Source organism: Hoplias malabaricus, chromosome 14 (genome assembly GCF_029633855.1).
Source record: "Hoplias malabaricus isolate fHopMal1 chromosome 14, fHopMal1.hap1, whole genome shotgun sequence".
Taxonomy (NCBI): Eukaryota; Metazoa; Chordata; class Actinopteri; order Characiformes; family Erythrinidae; genus Hoplias; species Hoplias malabaricus.
In genome coordinates, this window is record NC_089813.1 from 30,194,584 (window position 1) to 30,222,167 (window position 27,584).

The window sequence follows — 27,584 nt, forward strand, 5'->3', positions numbered from 1 at the left end:
TTGATCTAGACTAAACACCTGATCTGTAGACTGATGGAACTGTTCTATGGGCTTCAGAAGTGGATTAGCAAATAAAAACCTGATCTGAACAGGTCTGACCTATAGTTTTTAAAATGAGTCAGCTGACTTTAGAGAAGCCCAAAAGCTTTAAGATCTGATTTAGGGCCTTCTGGCTTTAGAGGAGGCTTATGGGCTATAGTTCAGATTCAAAGAGTTACTTAAATAAACTTGTATAACCCACAGAATGGGGTCTATGAGACAGTTTCATTTTGCTGGGCTTAAAATGGGTCTATAGTGAACATTTGACTATAAAACAGGTGTGTTGCCAAACATGTCTCTGAAGCAGGTAAACAGAACAGGCCTGAGGTCTACAGAACGAGTGTACAGACGACACAGCAGGTCATCTTACTACACAGCAGGTCTACAGAAAACAGAACAGGCCTGTGATCTACAGAAGAAGTCTATCAACTACAAAACAGGCCTGTAGTCCACAGCTTGGGTCTACAAACAACAGAAGAGCAGAAGAGAAGGTCTACAGACTACAGAGCAGAACTCTACAGGTTACTGAAGACTCACATCTCCTGTTCTCATAAACACCTGTGTACATAAATACCACAGAGAAAGACTGAAACAGACAGAGACTGAAACACATGTAGTGTTGAGACTCAAATGGTTACCAGCCGTGATTCACTGAGGGCTCCGCCACTGAGGAGATAGAGCTGTTTGAAAAGTAACCAGTATTTTCATGTAAATGGTGTATTTGAAATTCTTTACATGTTGGTTACAATCCCGTTAGATTATTTACAAAACGGATCAAGTCTCCGTGTGATAATGGTGCAATTAATAGAATCATTTTCTCCATTGATTTTTAAAAAAAGAGACTATACTAACATTATTATATTATTATTATTATTATTATTCGATCTCTATCACGTGGTTCTTTTAGCTGAAACTCTGTAAAACGTGCCATGAAAAAGATCAAAATGCAGCGATGATCTGATGAGCTGTTTGTCTGAAAGTCTGAGGTGCTGGGGGTCTGAGGAACTGGGGCGGGGGTGGGGGGGTGAGGGGGGTGGTGTCTGACTGTCTGAGGGTCTAAGCTCCTGTGATCTGGAATTCTCTTTGTGATGATGTTGTGCTCTGATTAAATCCACTCCGATTCATTTCACACTGATCACAAACTGGTAAAAACACACACATTTGTTCGTGGTAAATGAAATCTGGCTTCATTGTTATTAGCTGTACATTTCTCTATGTGAATTTTGATAGAAATAAATGTTATTTTATACTTAGCTTGTGTTGCATTTGGTTTCCTTTTTTGACTTGATCTTGAATAGTTTAAATTCTTCATAAGGAACAGGATCAGCACCATCGTTGTTGTTGTTCCACACAAGTAGTTATTGTATATTTAAATGATAATAATAGGCTATGAACAGCAATAAAGCAGTAACTTTAATGTTTTTTCGTATTGTTATATTGATGATTTTTAAATGAGAATTAGTATCTATATGATATTCAAATTAAAGCTGCAAACACAAACTAAAAGATAAAACCATATCTGTCATTGCTATGAAACATAATAATAATATAATGATTAGATTATTTAGACTAATTAGATGAACTGTAATGTCCTCTTTATAACACTGGCTGTGGTGTGAGACTGAGCTGCAGAGCTCTGAGCCCTGAGTTTGTCTTGTTCTTTGGTGCTCAGCGGAGACTGCACTGAACTCGTGAGGCAGCAGTGAACAGTGACAGTCTCAAAGCCACAGTTGACTGTATTTTCACTGAGGAGTGTATAGACGCACTATAGAGAGTAGATCCCATGGAAACATAATCCCCCTGCAGCCCCCCCACCCACACAGCCCTTGTGTTTACTCTCTCTTCACACACACACACAGCAGTGTAAACAGGGCCATGGATTGACAGTGTGCCTTCATTTAAAAGGAGGAGAAACCCAATAATACAATGTTCTTGCCAGGACTGGTCTAATGCACATTTGATGAAGTGCATTTGCCGCAGTGACACAAAATCCTCATTTCACCGATCTGATATTTACTCCATTTATTTACGTTGTATTTCACGGGCTGAACGTAAATAAACCCCCTGTCTGTGTCAGTTTCCCTATAGGATAACTGACAGTTAAAGAGCTGTAATCTGTACAGAGATAGTGTCTAACTGCTTAAATGGAGTGTGAGAAATGGCAAGTATTAAACAGGCCACAGGAAAAAAAGAAAAGAAAAGAAATATATACACACACACACACACACACACACGCACACACACAGAAGTACTGTGCAAAAGTTTTAGGAACCAAAGATTATGGGATTAATACACACCAAATAACGGCCAACATTAGAATAAAACTAAATAACATTATTCCAGTGAGTGATACTCTGTTTGTGAATGTGTTGGTTTAACTTTTTCCAAATCTCTCCTCATGGAGTCGTATAATTTGAGGTTACCATCCATTACCTAGTTTTACCAGTAATAAATAATGATTTTAAATAGTGTGCGCTGTTGATTTAACAAATTCATGCGATCAAAGAGAATCTGAAAAAAACATTGTTCTTCAAACTCACTCACACCTACTACTTTATAGAAATAAATCCTCTTATATTTATTATTTGTTTTATATTATAATTATTTTGTATTTACTGTCATATATAACTTTATAAAGCACCACACTCACTGAGAAGGCATTAGTTTAATTTATTATAGTTATCTCAGGTGCCTATGACTTCTGCACAGTACTGTGTATATATTACTGACTGTAAACATGAGCAAGTAATAACTGGACCTTTATTTCTTGGTTCAAATTATTTAGGAAGCAGTTGTTCCAGAAGATCTGAGGTAAAGGATAAACATCTTGTCCTGGTTAAATGAACAAAAGTCACTGGAAGCTGTGGAAATTATGGATATTACCATCTTTCCACTGGTGATCAGAAGAGAATTTTTCAAACAAATGTTATTAAATACAGTTAGAGATAAACCTGGGGTCACAATTTACTGCAGTGATTAACAGAGACAGAGATCTGTAAAAACAGTGGGTCCAGAATTTAATGCAGTTCTATTCTATTCTGTTCATTTGTTTAGTATTTTTATCTTTAACTGTTTCTAATCTATATTTCAAATGTGTTGTTATTAATTCACACAAATAAATCTATAATTGTGTTGTTTTAAATTAAAACAATTAATTACTGTGAACTTACTTTGAATTCTGTTTCATTAAAAACGTTGAGAAGCTGTGAAATAATAATAACTTTACAGGAGAAGAGAAAACCTTCTAAACTGTCAATGGAAGTATAAATAATAATAATAATAAAGTACTTTTGAAGCAATTCTATAGATCCATTCATCTTATAATTTTCACACAATGGGAGGGACAGCAGCTGTGATCAAATGATGTAGAAAAATTTAATATCAACAAAAATGGAGATACATGATTTTGTGGCTGTATTTTGAAGAAGTAGATTTCTTTGTAAACAATATTGCTAAGTATTACTATGTCATTATCATGCAGGTACACTGTCACTGTGGTGGTACCCTCACTGGTACATATTCAGCACTTTTAGTTAGGGAACATAATACTATATTCTATATTAATTGTAGATTTTTAAGAGGTGTTGTATAACGGAGCTTACAAATATTCACCTCTGCTTCTGGAGAAGAGGGCGTAATGTTCCCTTAAAGAACACAGCTGGACTTTAAGACTATTGTTGTCCCTCTGAAGGTACATTTACCCTGTTTGTACCTATAGTGACCAATAATGCACCTGAACAGCACCTGTTTCCTGAGAGTATAGTACACATTAAATAAGCTCATTGGGTCTGCTACTTCTGACTGGATCTGGATGATCTGAGAATCTGTTTCACAAATACATTCTGACAAGTGCTTTTCAGTCAAAGAAACTAAATCGAACATAAAAACGTTAAACATAAAACCATTTCAAAAGACACTCATGAAAAGTTTTGTAATATCAGTAAAAATGCTCTTTTCTTTCAATGTACTGAGCATATGATGGAAATAGGAGGATGGCCAACGGTACTGCAAGTCAACACTGTTGATTATTAAAAAAAAAAAAAAAACATAGACAAAAGAAGTCCGGAAAACGAGTGTAATTCTTTAAGCTCAGTCAGTTCTAGACAACGATGCTCTGTTCATTAAAGCTCTACAGCGCCACATGTTGGTGAAACATTAAACATCCCTGCTGTGTCCTTCGGGATCTGTAATGTCTTATTTTACCTCATGCCCGAGGCGCTGGGATTGCTCTGTTATTGAAAAGGGTTGGTAACAGTGTAAGAACCAAAGTAAACACGCACCACAAATAACCCATTACCTGTTTTTACATTTCTGTTCTTTTCCTGTTGTGGAAAATCATTATCATCATCATTATTAATGTACAAAAAATGTTCCAGCAGGTTATACATTCATTTTGTTTATATTTATTGTTGCCTGGATGGTGAGTTTGTGTTGCTTGTTTAGAGTAGGGTGACCAGATCTGAGATGGTGAAAAAGAGGACACGCCTCGCCCCTCGCTGCCGTTGAACGCTTAGCTGAACCTTTTACGTCCTTTACACCTTTATTTGCTACACATGGGAATTTCTTTTTTAATTTATCCGAGAATGTTTACGTTTCGGCATAGCTGCTCGAGATGAGGGTAGGTACATGAGCTTTGCCTGACGTAAACAAGGACTACTGACGTGCAGACTGACCAATTAAATGTTTACAGAGAAGGTTATCGACCAATAACGGTAGCTCTACAGTCAGACCGTCCAATCAGAAGATTTTAGGCTACTTCACCACGCCCCCTTCTCACTCAAGCGAACCAATCGGAGTAGGGGAGGGCGGGACTAGTTTGTGAACGAAACGCTTCTCGAAATTCTATGTAAACTCTAGAAAAACAAAATGTTTGTGAAATTCCGCCCGGACATTTTTTTAAGTCTAAAAAATAGGACATGTCCGGGTAAAAGAAGACGTCTGGTCACCCTAGTTTAAAGTCCCCCTAATTTGCACTGTGTGGGGCTTTTCGAGGTCTTGTTAAAGGCTTTACAGTTTGCAGGCAATTATAGGAGACGGGTAGAGAACAGCCACAAAGACAAACTATAAAAAAATACATTTGTGGGTTCAGGACAAATGGGTATACAATAGGCCTAGCCTCCATCTTGGATTTTCTTCTGTATTCAGCCTGTGCCCTCTTATTCCATCTTTCCTCTCTCTTTCAAGTGATTTATTCTATACCTGTGTTACCATAACACAGATGGAAGTCAGACTGCAGGGGTCTCTGAACTGTGGGATGCTGTTGCTCCCTCTCCACACTCATATCACAATAAACATGTTAATATTCAACCCGTAAAGCCAAAACAAAATAAACTCTCTTCTACTGTCCTGAGAAATTGTCTCTCCACCAGTGTGGCCTGAGTCTGAGGGCCTTTTTTGGAATAGCACTCACCTGCTTTTCCATGGTGATTACAGCGGTTACTCATCTGCCCTCTACTGCTACATACCTCTGACTAACTCCCCACCCACCAACAGGATCTCCCCTCATAATTTTTGTTCCATTAACCTTTATTAGTTTTTACATTTCTATGATTTATGTGGTGCTACTGTGACTCTGTATAAATCATTTCTAAATGGTTTTGACCAGAGGAAGATGGGTCCCTTCCAAGGTTCTTTCCTCCAGCTTCAAGGGAGGTTTTTTTTTGTCTTGCACACATGGGGTTTGATTTGTTTACATGTTATTGATCTCTTGCCTCCTGCTAAAACAGCTAATGGTCTTATGTAAAACTCCTTTGCAATAACATCAGTGCTATACAAATACATTTTGAATAATTAATTGATTTAAAATTAACGTATTGAAGTGCAATGATTTAAACTTCTACGTCTGACAGAACATTTCCTCTGTGTACACAGGCACAGACTTAGCGAACTGAACTAACTAACCCCTAACTGAAGTGCACTATGCACGGGAGAATGGCATTCCTGATGCTGCCTTAGCCTCTAGAGGTAGACACCCTAAAGGGCTTTTTTTTTTACACTCAGCCAATGCTATTATGCCTTTGCTGTATTTTTATGTCGTGGGTTTCATCCTCGCCTCGGGCAAATGCCTGTGAGGAGTTTGGTGTGTTCTCCCTGTGTGTGCATAGGTCTCCTCCAGGTGCTTTGGTTTCCACCCATAATCCAAAAATGTATATGTGTGAGTGTGTGAGGGAAAGGATTAATGAGCGATTCCCGATGATGGACTGGTACCATGTCCTGTGTACACAGATCAAGATGAAGCACAGAGAAAAAAATAATTTAAGACAATAATAACCGCATACCGAGTACTTTCTCTATCTTTTCTTTGATAATACTGCCACCAAGTGGTAAAAGACATTACACACACACGGCTGTTGCTGGAGGAAGGACAACACCTGTATAAAATCTTGTTGCTCACGTACAAAGCCTTAAATTAACTTGTCCCTTCCTAACTGTCAGACCTTTTTAGCCCTAGACCCTCCCGCACCCTTAGATCTTCCACCACTGGCCGACTGTCCGTTCCCTCTTCTATATCTTCGCAGTTTAGGAGACCGGGCTTTCTCCAGAGTCTTTCTCCGTCTCTGGAACTGTCTTCCATCACAAATCCAGCAGTCAAACGCTCTGCCTTCTTTTAGGTTCCAGCTTTAAACTCACCTATTCTCCCTTGCATCCAACCTCCCAGTGCCACAAAAGTTTTACTTCTCCCCCATGTTTTCTTTGTTATGTGGTCTGTTCTTTGCTACATTACCAGTAACTTGTAAGCGTCGTTGGAACTTGAAAAGCGCTGTGTGATAAACTGATCTGGCCAAATCATCAGGCAGAACCGTGGTGGCTCTAAGGTAAGATAAATTTACTCGGGCTTCTTTCTCAATTTCACCTAAAAATAAACAATGTTATTATAAGTTAGCTACAGTTGAGGGCTGACAGATAAACACGTATACTTAACCAGGAAACTATTAAATGACAAATTAAATTCAAATGTTCAGTTTGAAGACAAATTTTAATGAACATATGCACATAACAGACCTCTTTATATTTCTCCTTTAACCTAAGGTATTTCACACACACACACACACACACACACACGCACACACACACACACACAAAGAACAGGATAGAGAAAGGGGTTCTTTTTATATATTTTTAAATTTAAACCAAGTGCTAGATTTTTACTTTCAATCAATAACGGCTAGTTCCTTCCTGTTAGCAATTAGCCGAAATCCCCGTATCACACGGTGCCTCCAAAACTGTGAGGTTGAGGAAAAACGTACTTCCTCCAAAACCCTTGACACAAACCACACTACTGACTTCTATTTCCACTCCCGCCAACGAGGTGTCACTGGAAACCCCAAATACTGCGAGAGCACTGACTGTAGATAGCAGTAATAGTGTAGTGAAGGAAATTAATGACAAATGTTATTTTCTATGAAACTGGTCTTTGCTATGGGTTCTGTAGGCAGGAGGGTCAGTGGAATCTTTTGGGTCCTGTACAAGAATAACAAGGTGAAGATGGAGAGAGAGATGTAAAATCGCACAGTAAAGTATAATAATATGGTAACAGGAGTGTCTTTTTTTTACTGTTATTGGTTGAAATTTAGTTTGAACAATTCAAACGTTCAAAATCATTTTTACATGATCAATTTATAACATGTTTTGAGGATCTTTTTGACTCCATAATTTGAGCCAGTTTGACCCTTTGCACATTATCAGTATTTCTGATACTGCGACTGTATCTGAGGTGTGAACAACAGTGATACTGGCAGTTAGATAATTCTTTTTTTTCCCCCTCAGAAGATTTGACTTACTCACAACCACCATTCTTGATTAGATTTTTCTTCCTCCTCTGAATTTGTAAAACAATCTCAGGTGTGTGAATGGTTCTATAGCCTAAATATATTTCTCACATTATTATTATTATTATTGTTGTTGATATTTGAACCTACAGTGACACCTGGAGGCTAGAAACGTTATCTTGCAGCTGAGAATCAGGTAATAGGTTTATGTAATATTTCATAAATGCTTTTCACATCCGTTTTTTTTTTGTTTGTTTGTTTTAAATCTTAGCCAAGAGACAAACATTTCAGTGTGACAGATTATAACACATTCCAGCATCACACATTTAACTTTAAATTTAACACAAATACCTGATGATTGTAAAAGGTATTCTGTGTTATTTCAATCTTCCCCAGGTACATTCTCATTCTCATTCTTACAAGAGGGAAGGTGTAAGATGCAGAAGACTGCATTTCTAGTTAATCACCTCTGCACCGAGGTAAGAGGCTAAGTTTGCTAGCCATAGTTTTATGATCATGCCTTAAACTGCCTACTTCAAAACGGTCCTGTGTCTTTAATCTTTAATGGTATTGGCATAATATATGTGGCATTCATTTACACACTAGAGACTACCTACTCTAAGTTTTGGATAGATTAATCCACAGATTGCTATGAATTTAAAGGCTTAATTGTCAGTTTGTATCACTGTAAAACCCATAGTTAAAACGCTGTGCTTATTTTAAGCTGTGAATATATTTTTTTGCTGCAGGAGCTGGTGCTGTGATATTTGCAGTCATTTACACACTTAGGCATCGAGGTCCGTGTAACATTCAGTATTATGACTGTTTGAAGCTATTTTCTACTTTTGAATTTATGCTCCTCACAATATGAATTCCCAGAAAAATGAAGAAATGACTCTCTACATGATTTTTAAAATTAATTTTTGCATCTGGAAATGAAGGTGTTAGGACTATACCAACAGACTGAAGGAGAACAATGCCTAAAGTCTTTGTATTCATCAATCTCAACATTTACTTGGATCTGGGTGTGAGGGAGGTGGGGGATCTTATGATTCCTCAGTCCTCACTGCGTAATTGTATAGTATGGTATAACAAATTTACTATAAGCTGTATACCAATATTTAGCATACTATACATTCTATAGCATTGTAATAGATATTAAGGACTGTGTGTTCCTGCCTTGCGCCCAGTGATTCCGGGTAGGACCCACCGTGGCCCTAAACTGGATAAGCGGTTACAGACAATGAATGAATGAATGAATGAATGAATTTAGTAGATATTAATGAAATGCCCAACTTTATACATTAATCAATGTTGTTATTCTATTATTAAAAAAGTTCAAAATCAGATGCATTTTCTTTTTAATTCTTGTTATGCAGTTTCACTGACCAATCACAGACAGGCTTCTTGTTCTCCCCCAGCCTGATGGTATAGTCCTACGCTTTTATTACAAGATGCAAATGGAAAAATCAGAAAATCCTGTAATAAGTCTTTACTGTATTTTTCTTTTCCTGAAAATCAGATTGTAAGGTGCAGAATAAAAAACTAGAAAACTGAAAAAAGAAATTAACTCTTATATATTTTTTAATATTCCTAATGTTTACATGGGATATTTACAAGTTTTATACCCAGTTTTCAATTTTGTGATATAGAAACGATCAGAAAATTCAACTGATAAAGTTACACAGACCCAAACAGACAAATAGACAGCTGACAAAAAAAACCTCCAACATATTACGAAAGTGTTGGTCTTCCATGAACAACCACAACAGCTTCAATGCGTTTAGGTCAGAGCCCTTATAGGCAAGTCTGTCCATTCCACACCCATCTTGGCCATGCCTCCAGGCAGATTAAGTCATACAAGACCAGGCGCTTATATCTTTGAATGGACAAAATCCTTAAGAATATTTGGTAGCATTTTGCTCCTAATGCAGAAAATACATAATTTTTTGTCATGTTGGTATTTCACATTGAGGGACGGCTTTCCCCACCAGTGCCATATAATCGTTGCCCATCCTTTGATTGCAGCATCACCAGCAAGCTGATTGGCTCTTTTTGTGGGTGGAGCTTTTGCTGTAAATAGATGCCATATTAAGGAAATCCCATTCATATTCCAGTCAGCGGGCAGCAATTATAACATCTCAGCTTTGGCTTGTAATCTGTACCTATTTGACATTCCACTGGAAGGAACACTATTCTTCCAAAAGACATTCCCTCCACTGGTGTTTTGATAATGGTGGTGAAGGGTCTCTCTCTCTCTCTCTTTCTTTTTTAGCTGGGTTAAGATCTGGTTACTGCAAAGTCCATGGCTTTTCACGGATTTGTATTAATGGATTGGTATTCATGGAGACATGGTGGTGCAGCAGGTAGTGTCACAGTCACACAGCTCTAGGCACCTGGAGGTTGTGGGTTCAAGTCCCGCTCCGGGTGACTGTCTGTGAGGAGTTTGGTGTGTTCTCCCCGTGTCCGTGTGGGTTTCCTCTGGGTGCTCTGGTTTCCTCCCACGGTCCAAAAACACATGTTGGTAGGTGGATTGGTGACTCAAAAGTGTCTGTAGGTGTGAGTATATGAATGGGTGAGTGTGTGTGTTGCAGTATATGAATGTGTGAGTGTGTGTGTTGCCCTGTGAAGGACTGGTGCCCCCTCCAGGGTGTGTTCCTGCCTTGCACCCAGTGATTCCGGGTAGACTCCGGACCCACCGCGACCCTGAATTGGATAAGCGGTTACAGACAATGAATGAATGAAAGAGTTAAGTCAGAAATTCTTTGTATTAATTTGAAGTGATCCGTGGCCAAATGGACCCTACCATGTTAATAACATGTCTCCAAAACACAACAGCCATCAGACCTATCCTTTGGTCTTTGGTCCTTTGGTATTCAGGCCTGTATCATGCAATTAATATACTACACATACACTCATGGGGAACATGGAGAAGGATGAACTGTCTGAACATCACAATATTCCCACATCTCTGGTGACCATGGTCATTACTTTTGGCATGACTAAACTCTCAGATGTCTGTGTAATGATATTTTGTGTTTTGATACACAACACAGTGGTAGATTCAGTGTAGATTAGTGACTAGCGATCAGGATTTGTAATCACAAGGGAATTAAACAATAATTGAATGACATATTTGCTCAAGGCATGCTGGGATTTGTAGTGCTAGAACAATGATGGATGAAAACAATATAAATCTGTCAAACTGTTGAGGCAGTGCTGCAGATTACAGAGATTTACACAATATTCTGTGACAAATCACATTAAATTACACTAAGCTGGAATGGCCTCCTTTGCAAGTTAGAAAAGCTGTTAAAGAATAAATTATTCAAAGAGCTAGTGCAGGCCAGTTGTTAGACACTGGATGGCAGTCTTGCTACATGAATATGGCCTGTTCTCACTGCAGAGCACTGCTCCTGCTGTATCTCCTGCATCAGCGACAAGGTCAAACACAACCCGGTGCTCAGCTTACATACCTGCTTCACTGCTTCCCAGGCTCTGATCAAGCACTCAGTGTGTGGACCAGCTTTACCCTCTTAGTGGTATCACATAGCCACAGAGTGTGGCACTCCATTCCCTTGGATTTTCTTTAAAATGGTTGACAGTTCTTCAGATTATTGCTCAAGGCTACCGTAAATCCTCTTGGTAGGTAGCAGTCATGTACGCATTTCCGTTTTTAGGTAACTCTTTAGGGTGTTACAACCGACTTTAATTCTTTAACATACACGATTGTCATGGACTTTCTTTAACATTGTAGTCTATTCAAAGGAGTATAACTGTATAAAATATATCATATTCTATCAAAACAGCTTATATCGTCACAGGGGGTTTGTCCAGATCTTTGCCCAGATTAATATGGTCAGTGTGTATGCAGGGTCTTCCAAAATACGTACGAATGGGGGTGGGGGCCTGTATATGGCTATCCAAATTTATGATGCCTTTTATTTCCTTGGTTGAATATCCAAGTCACGAGTAATGATTAGGTGATTAAACTCTACAAGTTAAACCTTTCATGTTTCTCATTTTAGATTCAACCCACATCATGGATTTGCCTAAAGTGAAGTCTTAGTCTGTGGAAAAAGTTCACAGGAAAACACCAGAACTGCCATCGAATGGTGCTTGTGACGCTGTGTATCCACTGGAGCTCTCAGTGGTCACTGGTGAAATGGGCTCAAACATAATTGGAAAAATGTGCAGAAATATACTTGGATGATTGTTCAAATTTATCTTGTGTGTGTGTATGATGCAGTGCTGTGGAAATATTCAGTGCCTTCAAGTTGGGTTTAAAATACCTACTATGCTGACAGCCCTACAAACCTGCCAGACACTTACATTTGACTTAAATGACAAACCACATCTCATACAAATACAGTAGAGCTTTCTGTCACTCTCCATAGGGCTCCAAGCGTGCTGCTGCTTCCCTCTCCAACTCCATATCAGTCTCAGCCCTTATTGGCTGCCTGTCGCCCTGACAACGCTGCAGTGGGGAACCGATAGGCTTATGTGGTAAAGCAGGACTTGTCTGATTGAGGAGAAGGTCAGAAAAGGACTCAACTGGACAGGAGTGTGAGAGCAGTGACCTCAGGGCCTTTGAGGTGAAGGTTAATCACAGGCATGGGGTAAGTCAACACACTGAAAAAACACAGCAACAGCGCCATCTTCTGGTCCGAGTTTGACACAGCACACTGTCGACATCTTGATGCTGAACTGTTTGCTGATTCGCAGCACTGTTAAACACATCATCGCTTTGCTAGAAGCGAACAACATGCACTCACACCATATTGAGCCTAAAGGTAACGACTCTGCATCCCTCTCCACCCCCCCATGTCCCTTATGTTTGCGCTAAATGCAAATCTGTTTCGCTTCGCACGGAAAAAAGGAAGTTTGGAGTTATCAACTGTGGGCGTTCCCCGAGAAAGCTCTTCTGGAACGAAAGGCGCTGAAGTGCGTGAATCTTTTTAAGAGGCAGGCGAAAGCGGCAAGTAATTTTTGCGAGCTGTTCGGCGCCGTTATCTAGCTGTGGGTTTTCTCCCCCCCCCCCCCCCCCCTCCAACCCCTTCTTTTGCCTGTTTCCTCCGGCAGAGCTGTAATGAATAATTAGTGTAGGGGGAAGATAAATAGCCACAGGCCTTGCTGGTGCTGAGGAAATCCATTTAGGTTATTACTCCTTACATAAAACCCATTTTCACTCTAAGAGCTGCCTTTACTGTCCACGCTGAATAACAAACAGATAACATGCAAACAAACAAAAGGGATACAATTACTTTTTTTCCCACACTTCTTCAGCAGTGAGAGAGAGAGTGAGAGCGAGTGAGAGGGAGCAGGACAATATTCCTAGTCCTCAGGGACAGGCACAGGCCTGGGGTTATGCTGTTCCCTCTAGGGCTGTCAAAATAAAATCTGATATTGGAATATTCATCAAATCCTTTGAGAAAATGCATTTTCAAATCTAGAAAATGTTCATTTGCTCTTATCCAGTTGCAGTACGGCTAAAAGCTGGCTAATACTTGACTGATAGAAAGCTCGTTTCCGACTGAACTATCAGTAAATGTAAAACAGTCAAGAGTTTTGAAATAACATGCATATTTTACACTAACAGGCTGAAATATGTTGTTATGTGAGGTAGCTGCTGATTTGTTTCAGACTTATCTCCACAAGCCAGTGGTCCACATATATAAGCTTATAATGACAATACTGTTAACAGCAGTAAAGTAAATAGCTGTGCATTAACTGCCACCAGTTACAGCTCCAGTTTTGACTTTTAGGCCGTTGGTAACCTTTTATCGACTTCCATGCTGAGAATCGTTGTTTCAACACTGGGTGCTTTTTGTAATGTGTTTATTTATACCGAGACCAGCCTGGTGAATGCAGTAAACAGAACATTAACTTAGCAATCCAGCATTTACTGTGGTTATGTACTCTACATACCTTCTTCTGTAACCGCTTTTCCAATTCAGGGACAAGGTAGGTCCGGAACCTACCCGGAATCACTGGGCGCAAGGAAGGAACACACCCTGGTGCGGGTGCCAGTCCTTCACAGGGCAACACACATTCACACCTACGGACACTTTTGAGTCGCCAATCCACCTACCAACGTGTGTTTTTGGACTGTGGGAAGAAACCGGAGCACCCGGAGGAAACCCACGCTGACAAAGGGAGAACACACCAAACTCCTCACAGACAGTCACCCGGAGCAGGACTCGAACCCATAACACATCCAGGTCCCTGGAGCTGTGTGACTGCAACACTACTTGCTGCGCCACCGTGCCGCCCTTCTTAGCAAAATTATTAAAATATATTCTTATGTAAAGACCTAGACCAGACCCGTAACTCACACACTCACATTTAAAAGGTTCATAATCCTCCACAAGAGGGTGCTGGAAGCTCATGAATAGCCATTAGTGCTTCGCGTCAATAACTGTCACTTTAAAGGTAATGTATTTGATAAATAGTTAAGTGAGAGACAAATTCTAATTTCATTTACTGATCCCATGTATTAGGCCTCATTCCCATAGTTTGTGCTTACATGGGTTAAGCCCCTTTGACACATGCAAGGTAACCCAGAAATATTCCACAGTTTACACACAACACCTACAACATTAGTCCCAGACTAGATCCTTGTAAAACATCTTGGTTAAATCAGAGTGAGCAAGTTCTCCTGCTGCAAAAACATGTCTGATGCAGAAAGTCTCTCTGTTCATGATCAGTGCAGAAATAGGTGAAGGTCAGCAGCCCTGACATCTTCGGAATGAGCTCTCCTTAAAATATTAACACTTATTAATGTTTAAAAAGCAGAAGATTCCTAACAGAGAGTGCTCTTAGCATGTAAATAGCGTTTGTTGCTTTGGATCAGTAACACTGGGTGTTTTTGAAAAGATCTACTTAAAGTTAGAAGCAGTTTGAAAGCTTTACAAACAAACAAGGGTTAATTTGAATTAGATTTTTGATCCCGTCTGACAGGCCTTGCTCTCACAGAGGGCATGGCCTTGCACCTCACAGGTTTGTGCTTATGTTCATTAAAGCATTATTAGAGCGTTATCTGTGTGTGGGTCAAGGAAGGTGGCAAGGAAAAGTGTGTGAACGGCCTCGATCAGAGAGCAGAAGTGGGCGGAGGTCAGCGGCCCCTGTATTTCTGAAGGAACACCTTGAGGAATATTGATTGTAGTGTGTAATTTGATAGATTGATTTAAGGAAGTAATTCAGGGTATCCTGTGGGAAGGTCTGGTTTGGAAAGCTCTTTCACTTACACACTCTCTCCTTTCTCTGACCCCTAGCACGGAGGTATAGGGTCAGCATCTCATCACTTCTTATCTGCCGTCTGCATGCCTGTATGCCTTGGGCTTTTGATTTCACCCACACTATAGGGCCAGCATAATGGAAGCACTGTAAAAAAAAAAAACCAGCAGAATTCTCTTATGTTTTGCGTGATGGCGTGGACAGTGCAGATATACGGCGTGCTCAGTCATGTCTTGCTGTGTGGTCTTGTCCTCCCAGTGCAATCTCTTCACTCTGCCAATGTAAACCTTTGATTGAAACACTATAGAATGGGGCAAGGCAGTGCTCTGAGCTACAAACTACCCTGAGAAAAAAAAATCAATAGTAGTATATGGGTCTGCATATTAAACTGTACTGCACTGTATTATTTGCTGAAAACAAAAGTGTATTTTTGGTTGCATTCCGCTGAGAGATGGTTCTGGAATTTGAGTTCTTTGGTCTCACAGACTGTCAGAACTGTGGGAGGGAAGAGATCCATCTTTCCGTCTCCCACTCAGTCTTACCTGAATGAATCACAGCCTCGCAGTCAGAGTCTCTCTCGCAAGTCCCGTCTCCACTTCTCCTTGTCATTTCCCAGCATGGAGGGGGTGTTTTGAAGCTGCTTGCATTGTTTGTTGCTATGTTTTGCATAAACATAACCATAAACATTGCATTGTTCTTGAAGCAACACGTGTGCCAAAATAATCAGCCAATTAATAAAAATTAGAATGATTCAGAGTAAACAATAATATGATTATTCATCGGCACTGTGGGTGTTGGCTGGGAACTGGCTTTGCTGATTCAGTCAGGCACTAAGGTAATTTTCACCATAGTACCTGAGGCAAGGCGTGAAATTAGATGCACATCTACTTCATAAGTGCATCTTTTTTTTTTTTTTTTTGGAGCAGGATTCGTAGGCCTGCTTCCCTGGAGTTAGTGAAGGCTTTTCAAGGCTTGGTGAATCCAGACCCTACTTCCTGTCATGAAGTGAGGCTGAGGCTGGATAAGGAGTTCTGTAGGCGTGAGGTGGGGCTACTGAGTTTTGGGCCTAAACAGATGCCGTGCTGAGCTCGCGCCACACGAGCTTGTTAATTTGCAGTGAGAGTGAGGTGTCCGTCGACTCTGTGAGTACGGATAATGTTTCAGAATGACACACAATGAGATTTTGTGTGTGTGTGGATTAGTTGTTGCACAGCTAGTGATTTTATTAGTCGACAAGTTGTTCAATAAATAATCGACTAGTCAAGTGCTCTCTTCCCTGTGCAGTCAACAAAAATGTATATTTCTCACTTTCAGTCTCATTATTTGACGCCTTCTTCGATCCGTGAGTGGAATTTCTGAAAACTGCGTGGAGCTTGTCTGTCTCTTTACGCTGTGTTCTATCTTAGCACTGGATGCTTCATTCTGAGGTGGTTATGCATTGCAGAAGCATTACCACTGTTATTCAGCTTATATTTTTACACGTTTGGTGTTCATCTCTTATTAAGTATATCTATGTTAACTAAGTTTAATTACCGTCATGATCCCCAGAAAAACTACTAGCATCATTGCTTCTGTATATCTTCTCCCTCCAACATCGTGAATGCTCAGTACAGCTTCGATTAGTGGTGGTTTTGCACATTAAGCTTAGTTCACACTGTGAGACAAATCAGTTTTCTGAAATCATGTTTTTACACACAGTGCCCACATTGCAAGGTACAAGTGACCAAATCTGATTGGTACAATCAGGCTGCAGTTGTATTATGTGCCACACAGGTTGTCATAGTAACAACACAGGGAAACAATATAGGGAGGAAGGCAAGATGCCAAACTTGGCAAACTGGATGTAAGTCATCTATCTGAACAAAAGCTGTGGTGTTTTACTTAATCAGCTAAATAACTGTTTCTTGCTAGTAGCTGTCACTGATATTTCATGTATTTTCTCTGTTAATAGCAAGATTTCTAAGTGTGTATTGGTATGTACTCTTGTATCTACATAATTTACATGTGCTAAAAATAGAGAATTATAATAATAATAATAAAAATAACTAAGCTTACAATTATAAGACAATACTATACTGCTTTTTTTGGCATAACCCAGTTTCACCGAATGCTAAACTTTACCAAACCAGATTTATAGTTTAATCAAACTACCACCAATTCACATTTGAAATTTAATTTTCTCATGTGCAATTTTCCATAAGAGTCCCACTAGGCATTTCTTTCTTAATTTCTAACAGCAATGGAATATGCTGTGGGTACATTCTTTAACTGAAAGTAGTGGAGACCCTTGAGGATTCTGCTTTGTTGACAGTTCAATACCTTTTTATTCTGAGAGCGTTAGCAGCTGCAAAGAGAGCAAGTTTTGGGATGTACCTCTCTGAACTCATACCCCCAACATACACACACACACACGCACACCTACAGTTATTTCCATACAGTGGAGTGGTGTGGATGCTTTCAAAATGAGCGCCTCCTCTCCACATCAGCAATGAGAGACAGGGGGAGCATGACTGACAGAAGTAGGTCTGACTTGCATCTCCCCAGCCTATACCCATCCTCCCTCTCTCTTTCTATCTCCCTATCTCTCTCTCTCTCTCTCTCTCTGTCTCTCTCTCTCTCCCCCCTTCTCATCTCTCCCTCTCTGCCTGTTGTCTTGCACATATACACACTACCCCTGCCCCCCACTCCCCCCCACCGCTCTCCCCCTCTCATGTTAAATTATAGCATGGCGTGTGAATGTGAGTGAAAGTCATCAAATGAAGATTAAAGACAACCCTGTTTCACTGACAGCTTCGTCTCCAGGCTTGTCCCCGCGCCTCTGGGGAACAGAGACAATTACATTTAGAATGGGATTCGTTCAAAGCGTTCAACAACTCATTAATTGCATATTGCAAACAGTACATTTCAGCAGAAAGCACTGATGAGTAACAGCAAGAAGCTTTGAAAAAAAAAATGAAGCCCATGCCATGTTGTTACGTGCCTGAATTCATAATTTGAATATATAGCTGATGATTAAAAGAGCTGAAAGATGAGTGGAACTTTCCTGGACTATGGCATTTTAACTTGATTTTTGCTACTTTTTGATAATTTTAATTTTAAAATCAAAGAAATGTTCCCACATGTTGAGAATGAATAAATTGATAAATATTAAGGATTTATTCTTAAAACAGGTGGGTGTTTCAGTCATTGTGCTACGGAATGAAAGCTGAAGTTTCATGACTCTCTGATGAATCTGCAAGACAACCTTTCAACTACCTCGTCTTTTTGATCAGCTCAAGCCACATAACACTCTACTGCAGTAACAAACCATGAACAGGGCTTTAATTCCAGTAAATGCCCAGACATATGTAAAAGAAACCCCAGAAAACTGAAAAGAAAAGAAACTGAAAATAACTCTGATTTCTGCTAGCGTTCCTGTGGGATTTCTAATTCTACAATAGCACAAGGCTTCCTGAACATAAATATTTTGACAGTTCTAAATAAAATATTTGTAATTTATAAAATATTTCCCATATATTTTTCATGTTGTATTTGGAGTTTGCCACATACATTACCAATACAAACACCTCACATAAAGAACTGCACTACATCCAGTAAACCATGCACTGTTTAATGAATCATACATTCATTCATTGTTCTTTGTGTACAAACAATGTGTTCACTAAACTCAGAGGAGCATATTGTCTATCACACTAATTATATATAGCATCCATTTGACCAAGTCTAAACTGATCTGTCCTAATAATGTGGGTTTCAAGCACACACAGAATAAACACCACAGTGACTACAAAAGACTGCATGGTGTGAAAGTGAGGATAGGTCAACGGAGTCAAAGAGAAGAGCTTGGATATTCTTAGAGCTGCTGATATTCAGGTTGATGGCATTCTCAGTGTTTCAGTGTGTAGGCCTGGAAGATATCAGGCTTGCTGCAGGGGGTAGTTAGTGGACTGATGTGGCATATGTTACCTTGCTGCTTTTTTAGCAGTCAGTGCTGGGCCTGGTATGACTCACTGGACTCCCTTGTGCTGTAGAGAGAGAGAGAGAGAGAAAGCAAAATAAGAGCAAAAAAAGTGGGTAGGAGTTGGATGGCAGAGGCATTTGGAGTGGGCGCTTTTCCAGAGTTTTTATGGGCATTAATATTTCAAGAGGCCTTTGTTTTTCCTCAGGGGCACTCTTTTACTAGCAGCCAATTAGCTGCGGAGAAATCGTGAGGGCTGGGGCTTCTCCTACTCATTGGTGGTAAATTAGCAGCTCTGTACTTTCAGAAGGGACAGCTGTGTACGTAGATGCTTCGTGAGACCTCCATACTCATTTTGACCAGAGTCAGCAGGGAGGGCATGAATTTCTGATGTGTGTTTATGTTAAATAGACAATTTAAAGAAGTCAATAAGGTACCCTGGATTTGAATAAGCGCTGTCCACTAGCCACTGGTTGACTAGTGTTGGCAATTTCTTTGAGTTTTGCAAGAATGTCTAGTCATGGCAAGTGTTGAGGAGCTTGGTGTTTTTTTTTTCCTGTTTCAAGTCTGCTCTGATTCGTTCACATTTAACAGGTGTTTTCATCTCCAAGCATTTATTTATGTAAGCATATATTCAAGACCATTGGCACTAGACCTCATTCAGATAGTGGTGTGTGCTGAAATACTCCCTATAACTTCAGTAAAAAGTGCTCTAGGCTGAATAAGTGGATATAGGTGGATTTTATTACACCCTATAAACAATGAATGGAATTCAAATACGGACAGGGTGATTTCCTGAACTGAAAGAAGTGGGGAAAGAATGAGTAATGACTTTAGAATTTAATAGTGTGTATGTTTCTGCCTGTGATGTCTCCTGTCTGTTCCAATCAGATTCCAGTCAAAAGATCATCTGCAGAGATTCCTGAAAACATGATCAGCCAGAGAAGGCATTCATTACGTGAGCTTCTGAACCTTGCAGTGTTTGTCATGCTAAGACGTCCACTTTACTGCTTTGCCTAGATGATAACTATAAGGTGTTAAAGTTTTTTTTGTAATTGTATAATTGGAATAAAAATTTAAACATTCTTCTGCTTTTTTATTTTATGGTTACTATCATGTAGTATTAAAAATGACAAATGCCATTTTATTAGAGAGAATTCTAAAATTAAGTGGTAATATGCAACATTCACAATTGATAACATCAAAACCAGCATCTTTAATTTGTCTAAAACATAACTCACACAAATATTTGGATACAATATAATATAATCCCCAAAAACAGAACAAATAGATGCACATGCATTTCTTTGATGGAAGTCATAATGAATGCAGGGATGAAAAAAATATTCTCTCTTTCCATTTTCATACTTAATAATTTGGTTATTTTTCTTGATTAAAATGACAATTGTCATTTTTAATATTATGCAAAAGTTACCATAAAATAATGATCGTGTCGGATATTTTGAATTTTGAATTACAATTATCATCATCATCATCGTCTTCTTTTCCGCTTGTCCATTTCAGGGTCGTGGTGGATTACATTTATATGGCACACACACAGAAAATCTTATTTGTACACCTAGTAGACTAAAACGGGAGTTGTCCCTTTAATTCTGGATTAACACTAGAGTTAATGAAAGATTTGTTTGTCTGAGGTTGTTGTGGTTGATTTCTGAATGGAACATGTTTACGTATTTATGTCTGAATTCCTGCTGTGCCCTTTGTGGTTATAGTTTGCCAAACCAATTACACGCATCTATCAAGAAGGATGACTAGTTCCACACATTGTGTATATGAATATATCATCTGGAATTTGAGGCAAGTGGTAGGCCAACCGTTCTCCATTTGTTAACCATGTCCAGAACTGATTGTTGTGTGGTGCTGCAATTGGACGGGGAACAGCAGTCGCAAAGAGCAGCGCTGGGACGTAGTTTTCTCAGAGTAAATTAATTAATGGCACATCACTCTGCAGAAACGTTGGATGTGACTGAACGCTTCGCTTCCCCGGCAAGCAGCGCACTGATTCTGTTTCCCCTGATGGCACAGCGGAGGATACAGGCTCTCTGAGGAAACCACTCTTAAGTTACACTAGCAAAGACTTTAGCACCAGCTTAGTGCTAGAACCTCACACTTCATCTAAAAGAAGAACCAGTGTGTTTTCTGAAATACATTCACGCATCAGAACAATGCTAGACTTTTCCTGACTGCCACTGGAAAAACTGGAAATAGTTGAAAATACATGACATTAGAATAAATAAGAAAAAGTAGAAGAAATAACTTATTGGAAACTGTCATCAAAAACAAGTAACTCCAACTTGGTAACTTTATAAGAGACGAAATCTAATTTCCCTCAGTATGTTTTTAGCAATGACATGTTAAAGACATTAGTACTTAGTTATTATATTGGACTTAACATTACTCCAGGAGAATTCTTATGATTAACGCTTTCAATATTCACAGTTGTTCACCAGTGGAATCATAAAAACACAGTTGAAAAACATTGCGGTTTCTATCCTGCAAAGAATCTGTGCCAGAAACAGATATCTCCCTTCAGTTTCTCAGATTTTCTCTTTTTGGGTGTTTTCCAGTTTTCTAGAGAAACAGAGTAAGTTAAGTAGTAGTGCAAGAAAAGGCAAAGAGAACATGAAGTGGGTCAGAGAGAGCTAGAGAGAGTGTGTGAGAGAGAGAGAGATACAGGTTGAGAGAGAGAGGGAGGGAGAGAGACAGAGAGGATTAGTGGAGCAGTGGCCCATGTTGGCCTTAATGGCCTCCCTCGTATCTGACTAGCAATTACAGCCCTCCAAATTATGATCTATCCAGACGGATTGGAGCATGCCGGCCAATGGAGACGGATGGACCGAGAGCGGAGGAGCCGCTGCAGATTGATTATTGATTTGCTGGACAATGATGGATCGGGATTTGGAGTGGAGTATGGAGGCAGAGAGAGGGGAGTAGGTGGGCGATGGAGCTGGGATTAAAGGAATGTGTGAGGGGTTGGGAGGGAGATGATAGATGAATGTTTTGGGACCAAAGTGACACTGCTGCCTCTAGAGGGAGGTGCTCATATTTTCTACAAAAAAAGTTTGGTCCCAGATTGCTGTTGAAATGGTCAGTGGTCCGTTCTGAGGGAATTGAGTGATGAAGCTGTGTGGATGGATTTATAATGAAATGGACTATAATAAATGTACTGAAATCCACTGAAATCAATAGATGTAACAGTTAGGCATTGGCACTGATTTATTTATTTTAGAAAATTTAGTAACATCTCAAGAATGAACTTGAACAAAAACATCTGAACACTGTACATTATCAGAAGCAGAAGAACTCATGCTTTGAATGTGACTCTAGTTTCAAAACAAAAAAGAACAGAAACCTGGATAATGGCAGTTATTTAATGAATGAATGAAGCAAGTGCTGTTTATTTATTTTTTGTTTTGGGGAGGGTGGGTTAATCGATTATTAACTCATTAATGCAGTAAAAGATCAATGATCTAACATGACTAAAATGGTTGTCTTTAGAGATTATACATATTTTGTATTTGATGAAATGATCACTTCTGAGGTTTTGGGGAAATTTCTGAGCTGCATGTATCTGTAGGTTTACATTTACAGAATTGTGTGACTCAGATAAATATGTTTTCAAAGAAAACTACTGTCTACATCACCTAACAAAATAACCCCCCCAAAAAATGTAACCCTTGCCCATTCCTTAAGCGTACGAGTTCTTAGGAGTTAAGAGTAGTACATTTTCAAATGTTTATTTTTCAAAAATGAATATTAAATTCATTACATATATCTGTTTTTAGAAAATAAAAGTCTCTTTTGAAAGGAATGTTACTGACTTTTTCTGAATGTATAGATTGGCAAATTTGAACTTTGTTTAAATAATTTTAAATGATGACTCTGAGGTGTAATGACAGACCAAACTGAATTTTGCTTGTAATGTCACAAACACCATCACTGTAATATATGTTACTGTCTCACACCCACTGAATTGCAGCCAATTCTGTATCTGCATCGCTTTTGTGAATTGTTGACATTGACCTTAAAAAGTGGAAAAGTTAATTTAGAAGACATGAAATATTTCTGTTGTTCATTTTTTTATTCAGGTATTATTTGAGACCTATAAACACTGTTAAATATCTTGTAACCACAAGTTGTATCTTGTTGAATTGACAAATATTTTGATAGTGATAGTCAGAGTTATCTCTGGTGCAGTCAGTCTGTTGAGTATCACTGGTGCAGTCAGTCTGTTGAGTATCACTGGTGCAGTCTGTCTGTTGAGTATCACTGGTGCAGTCTGTCTGTTGAGTATCACTGGTGCAGTCAGTCTGTTGAGTATTTCTGGTGCAGTCAGTCTGTTGAGTATCACTGGTGCAGTCTGTCTGTTGAGTATCACTGGTGCAGTCTGTCTGTTGAGTATCTCTGGTGCAGTCAGTCTGTTGAGTATCTCTGGTGCAGTCAGTCTGTTGAGTATCTCTGGTGCAGTCAGTCTGTTGAGTATCTCTGGTGCAGTCAGTCTGTTGAGTATCACTGGTGCAGTCTGTCTGTTGAGTATCACTGGTGCAGTCTGTCTGTTGAGTATCTCTGGTGCAGTCAGTCTGTTAAGTATCTCTGGTGCAGTCAGTCTGTTGAGTATCTTTGGTGCAGTCAGTCTGTTGAGTATCACTGGTGCAGTCTGTCTGTTGAGTATCTCTGGTGCAGTCTGTCTGTTGAGTGTCTCTGGTGCAGTCAGTCTGTTGAGTATCTCCTGGTGCAGTCGTTTATTGAGTATCACTGGTGCAGTCTGTCTGTTGAGTATCTCTGGTGCAGTCTGTCTGTTGAGTATCTCTGGTGCAGTCAGTCTGTTGAGTATCTCTGGTGCAGTCAGTCTGTTGAGTATCACTGGTGCAGTCAGTCTGTTGAGTATCTCTGGTGCAGTCTGTCTGTTGAGTATCTCTGGTGCAGTCTGTCTGTTGAGTATCACTGGTGCAGTCAGTCTGTTGAGTATCACTGGTGCCTTCAGTCTGTTGAGTATCACTGGTGCAGTCAGTCTGTTGAGTATCTCTGGTGCAGTCTGTCTGTTGAGTATCACTGGTGCAGTCAGTCTGTTGAGTATCACTGGTGCAGTCAGTCTGTTGAGTATCTCTGGTGCAGTCAGTCTGTTGAGTATCTCTGGTGCAGTCTGTCTGTTGAGTATCTCTGGTGCAGTCTGTCTGTTGAGTATCTCTGGTGCAGTCTGTCTGTTGAGTATCTCTGGTGCAGTCAGTCTGTTGAGTATCTCTGGTGCAGTCTGTCTGTTGAGTATCTCTGGTGCAGTCAGTCTGTTGAGTTTCTCTGGTGCAGTCTGTCTGTTGAGTATCACTGGTGCAGTCTGTCTGTTGAGTATCACTGGTGCAGTCTGTCTGTTGAGTATCTCTGGTGCAGTCTGTCTGTTGAGTATCTCTGGTGCAGTCTGTCTGTTGAGTATCTCTGGTGCAGTCAGTCTGTTGAGTTTCTCTGGTGCAGTCTGTCTGTTGAGTATCACTGGTGCAGACCAGTTCATTTGAGGATGTGAACCAGTCGTTTCATTTTTTTTTTATTTTTTTTTTTAAATCCCTGAAGTCATATTGTTGGTGCTCTCTCATCTTTGATAGATCCAAACTGCTTATAATTTATTTCATTTCTAATATTTAAACAAATGTCTGAATAGTAGCACACTTTTCATCTGGAAAACAACATCATTGTGTGTGTGTTTTGTGTGTGTTTTTATGTGAGTGTATTAGAGAGAGAGAAAGAGAGAGAGAGAGAGTTATTTGATCTGAGGAAAAGGCCTTTACTATAGCTATCCCCCCCCCCTCTCTCTCAGGCTCGCTCACTCAGGTCAGTGTGAGCTTGTGTGTCTGCACAGCCGGGGTTCTTTGAAGTTCAGTGTGTATTTGTGTGTGTATGTGTGAGCAAAGGTGTTCGGCTCAACCTCGTCTCTCTGTCTTTCATTTGGAGCGTCCTGCGCGAGAAAACAGAAAACAACGGTAAAGTACATAGATGCACAGCTGTATTTGAGCAGTCTGTCCATGATGTTCCAGCTTCAAAGTGACTAATTTTGTGTGTGTTTGTGTGAGTGTGTGTGTGTGATTTGTGTGTGAGTGAGGGCACTGTCCTTAAATCTCGTATTTTTACTGTATCGGTTTTAGAGGTCAAAGCAATGCAGCATTGAAAATCACAGAAACTGGGGACATTGTTGAAGCCCCGAGAAGCCACAGAGCAGTCCCCATTCTCTTCACCACTAAGGTGCTGTGAAAAGGATACAGTGTGATAGTGTTGTAGAGAGACACTGGCGCAGGACTGAAGTTGGCAGTTGTAACCATTTCTGAATCATAGTTTATAATTGATTATAGTAAGAGTTAACTGGAAATGTTTTAAAAACAAGCACATGTTTGATCCTAATATTGCTATAAATAGTGACAAATATCTCATTCACCCCAAATGATAACATGCTTTCATTCAACAATTTCTTTGCATACTTTCTAGCAGTGGTGAGAACCTTCTGCAGGACCACTACAGAGCAGATATGATTTGGATGATGTATCATCCTCAGCTTTGCAGTGACACTGATGTGGTTTTGATGTGTTAGTGTGGCACGAGTGGATTAGACACAGCAGAGCTGTTAGAGTTTTTAAAACCCTGCTGTAAAGTGTCACTGCTAGACTGAGAAGAGTCCACCAACCAAAAATATCCAGCCAACAGCGTCAAGTGGACGGCACCCTGCGCCCACTGATGAGGGACTAGATAACAACCAAAACATACTACGGCAACAAACGAGCTACTGTCTCTGGCTTTACATCTACAAGGTGGACCGTCAATGTAGGTGTGTTTAACAGAGTGGACAGTGAGTGGCCACAGAGGTTAAAAACCCTGTGACTGATCCACTCATACAAGCTTAACACACACTAACACACCACCATCAGGTCTGCGTCACTGCAGAGCTGAGAACGATCCACCACCCAAATCATCCCTTCTCTGTTGGGGTCTTGTGGAGGACCTGATCAGTGAAGAACAGGGTGAAAGCAGACAACCAAGGAATGCAGAGAAATTGTTGGATGAAGATACAGCATGTTATCATTTGGGGTGAAGTCTAAGATGTTTGTCACTATATTTATAGATGATTAGAGATCATGTGCTGCTGCTCCTGGGTGTTCCCATTTCAATTCACACATTTTTAAAGAGATTACATAAGCTGAGTATGCCCCACTCAATATCTGCCCTTAAAGTTTATTTTTTTCTTCTTTTTTTCTTCTGATTTGATGAAATGTCCACAAACATTTGGATGTAGAGTGTATATAAGGGGTTAATGATTATGCACTGATGCACTGGTATAGCACGTTGGCACAACTGATAGTGTCAATATCACAGAACTTCCATGGTCTTTGAGGAGTTTGGTGTGTTCCTAGCATGTTCCTCAGGGTGTTCTGGTTTGCACACATTGGTATGTGGATTGGATACTCAAAACGGTCTCTAGGTGTGAGTGTGTGAGTGAATGTTTGAGTATGTGTCGCCCTGCCCTGCCCACCTCGCAACAGTGAAGTGGATCAGCGGTTACAGACAATGAATGAATGAATAGGCCCTCCTTCACTACGGGCCCTACTCTGTAAAAAATGTCTGTGAATTTTACGGTTGAAAACTGTAAAACCATGAGAGTAAATGACTGTAAACTCTAAAAAGGTTGAAAACAGTTTATGTAACAGTGAAATACCGTAAATACTTTTATCAGCTAAAATACACATTTTTACATCTTTTTACTGTAAAAATACATTATTTCACTGTTAAACACACAAACCATTAGGTGTGGTACAAGTGTCCAAGTACTGGGAGGAGCTGAGACTCATTAGGGAGCTCCCAGCATGCTTTGCTTCTCCATATTTTCTCTGATTTACAGAGTTTCTTTGTTTTTTCTGTCTTTGAGACTTATTGATTTTGGGTTGCATTGGGGTGATCATTTTGTGTATTTGTGTGTGTGTGTGTGTGTGTGTTTGTGTTTCTGTGCATGTTATGACGAGCTGTGTGTTGGTCAGGAAAGTTCACCATCAGCCTGTGTTCCACGTGTGGCACCCAGATACCGAACATTCTTTTAGTCTTTTCAGCAATATCTCCTTTTAAGGGCTGAATACAGGATGCAGTTTGGCTATATCTAAATATGGCTATATCTCAGTCTCCTTTCTCTAATTTGTCACACAATTTACATGTTAATTTTATAGCAAAACAATGTTTCTTTGTTTATTTATGTAAATAAGATGTTTTTTTTTACAGTGTATCTGTTTTTTTTTTAACAGAAATGTACTGTAAACAAAACTTAAATGTAAAATTTATGATTGCCAAAAACGTTACCGTATATTTTACGGTGAAATTCTGGCAACCACAGCTGCCAGTATTTTACCATAATTTTTACAGATTTTTTTTTACAGTGTAGAATGTTACCACCCTGCCCATAGTGTCCCAGTAATTATGACAGTAGAGAACAGAGGGTTCACATTTGCAGGCTAATCTGGAAAGTGAAAGGATTAGGGCTAAACCTGACCCAGAGCCATGACTTCTCCTGGACCGATGTCTTTCTTAACAGTCCAGTG

The 27,584-nt window shown here is 39.7% G+C and overlaps 1 long non-coding RNA gene across 1 annotated transcript in view; it reads left to right on the forward strand.

The window, feature by feature from the left end:
- The first annotated feature begins 7,910 nt into the window (after window positions 1-7,910).
- The window catches only part of LOC136666642 (uncharacterized), a 59,595-nt gene continuing 39,921 nt past the window's right edge, over window positions 7,911-27,584 (forward strand). Inside the window, exons 1-3 of the long non-coding RNA XR_010795402.1 lie at window positions 7,911-8,004; window positions 8,205-8,287; window positions 12,206-12,427. This is a non-coding gene — a long non-coding RNA (uncharacterized lncRNA). The remainder of the gene's footprint in view (window positions 8,005-8,204; window positions 8,288-12,205; window positions 12,428-27,584) is intronic.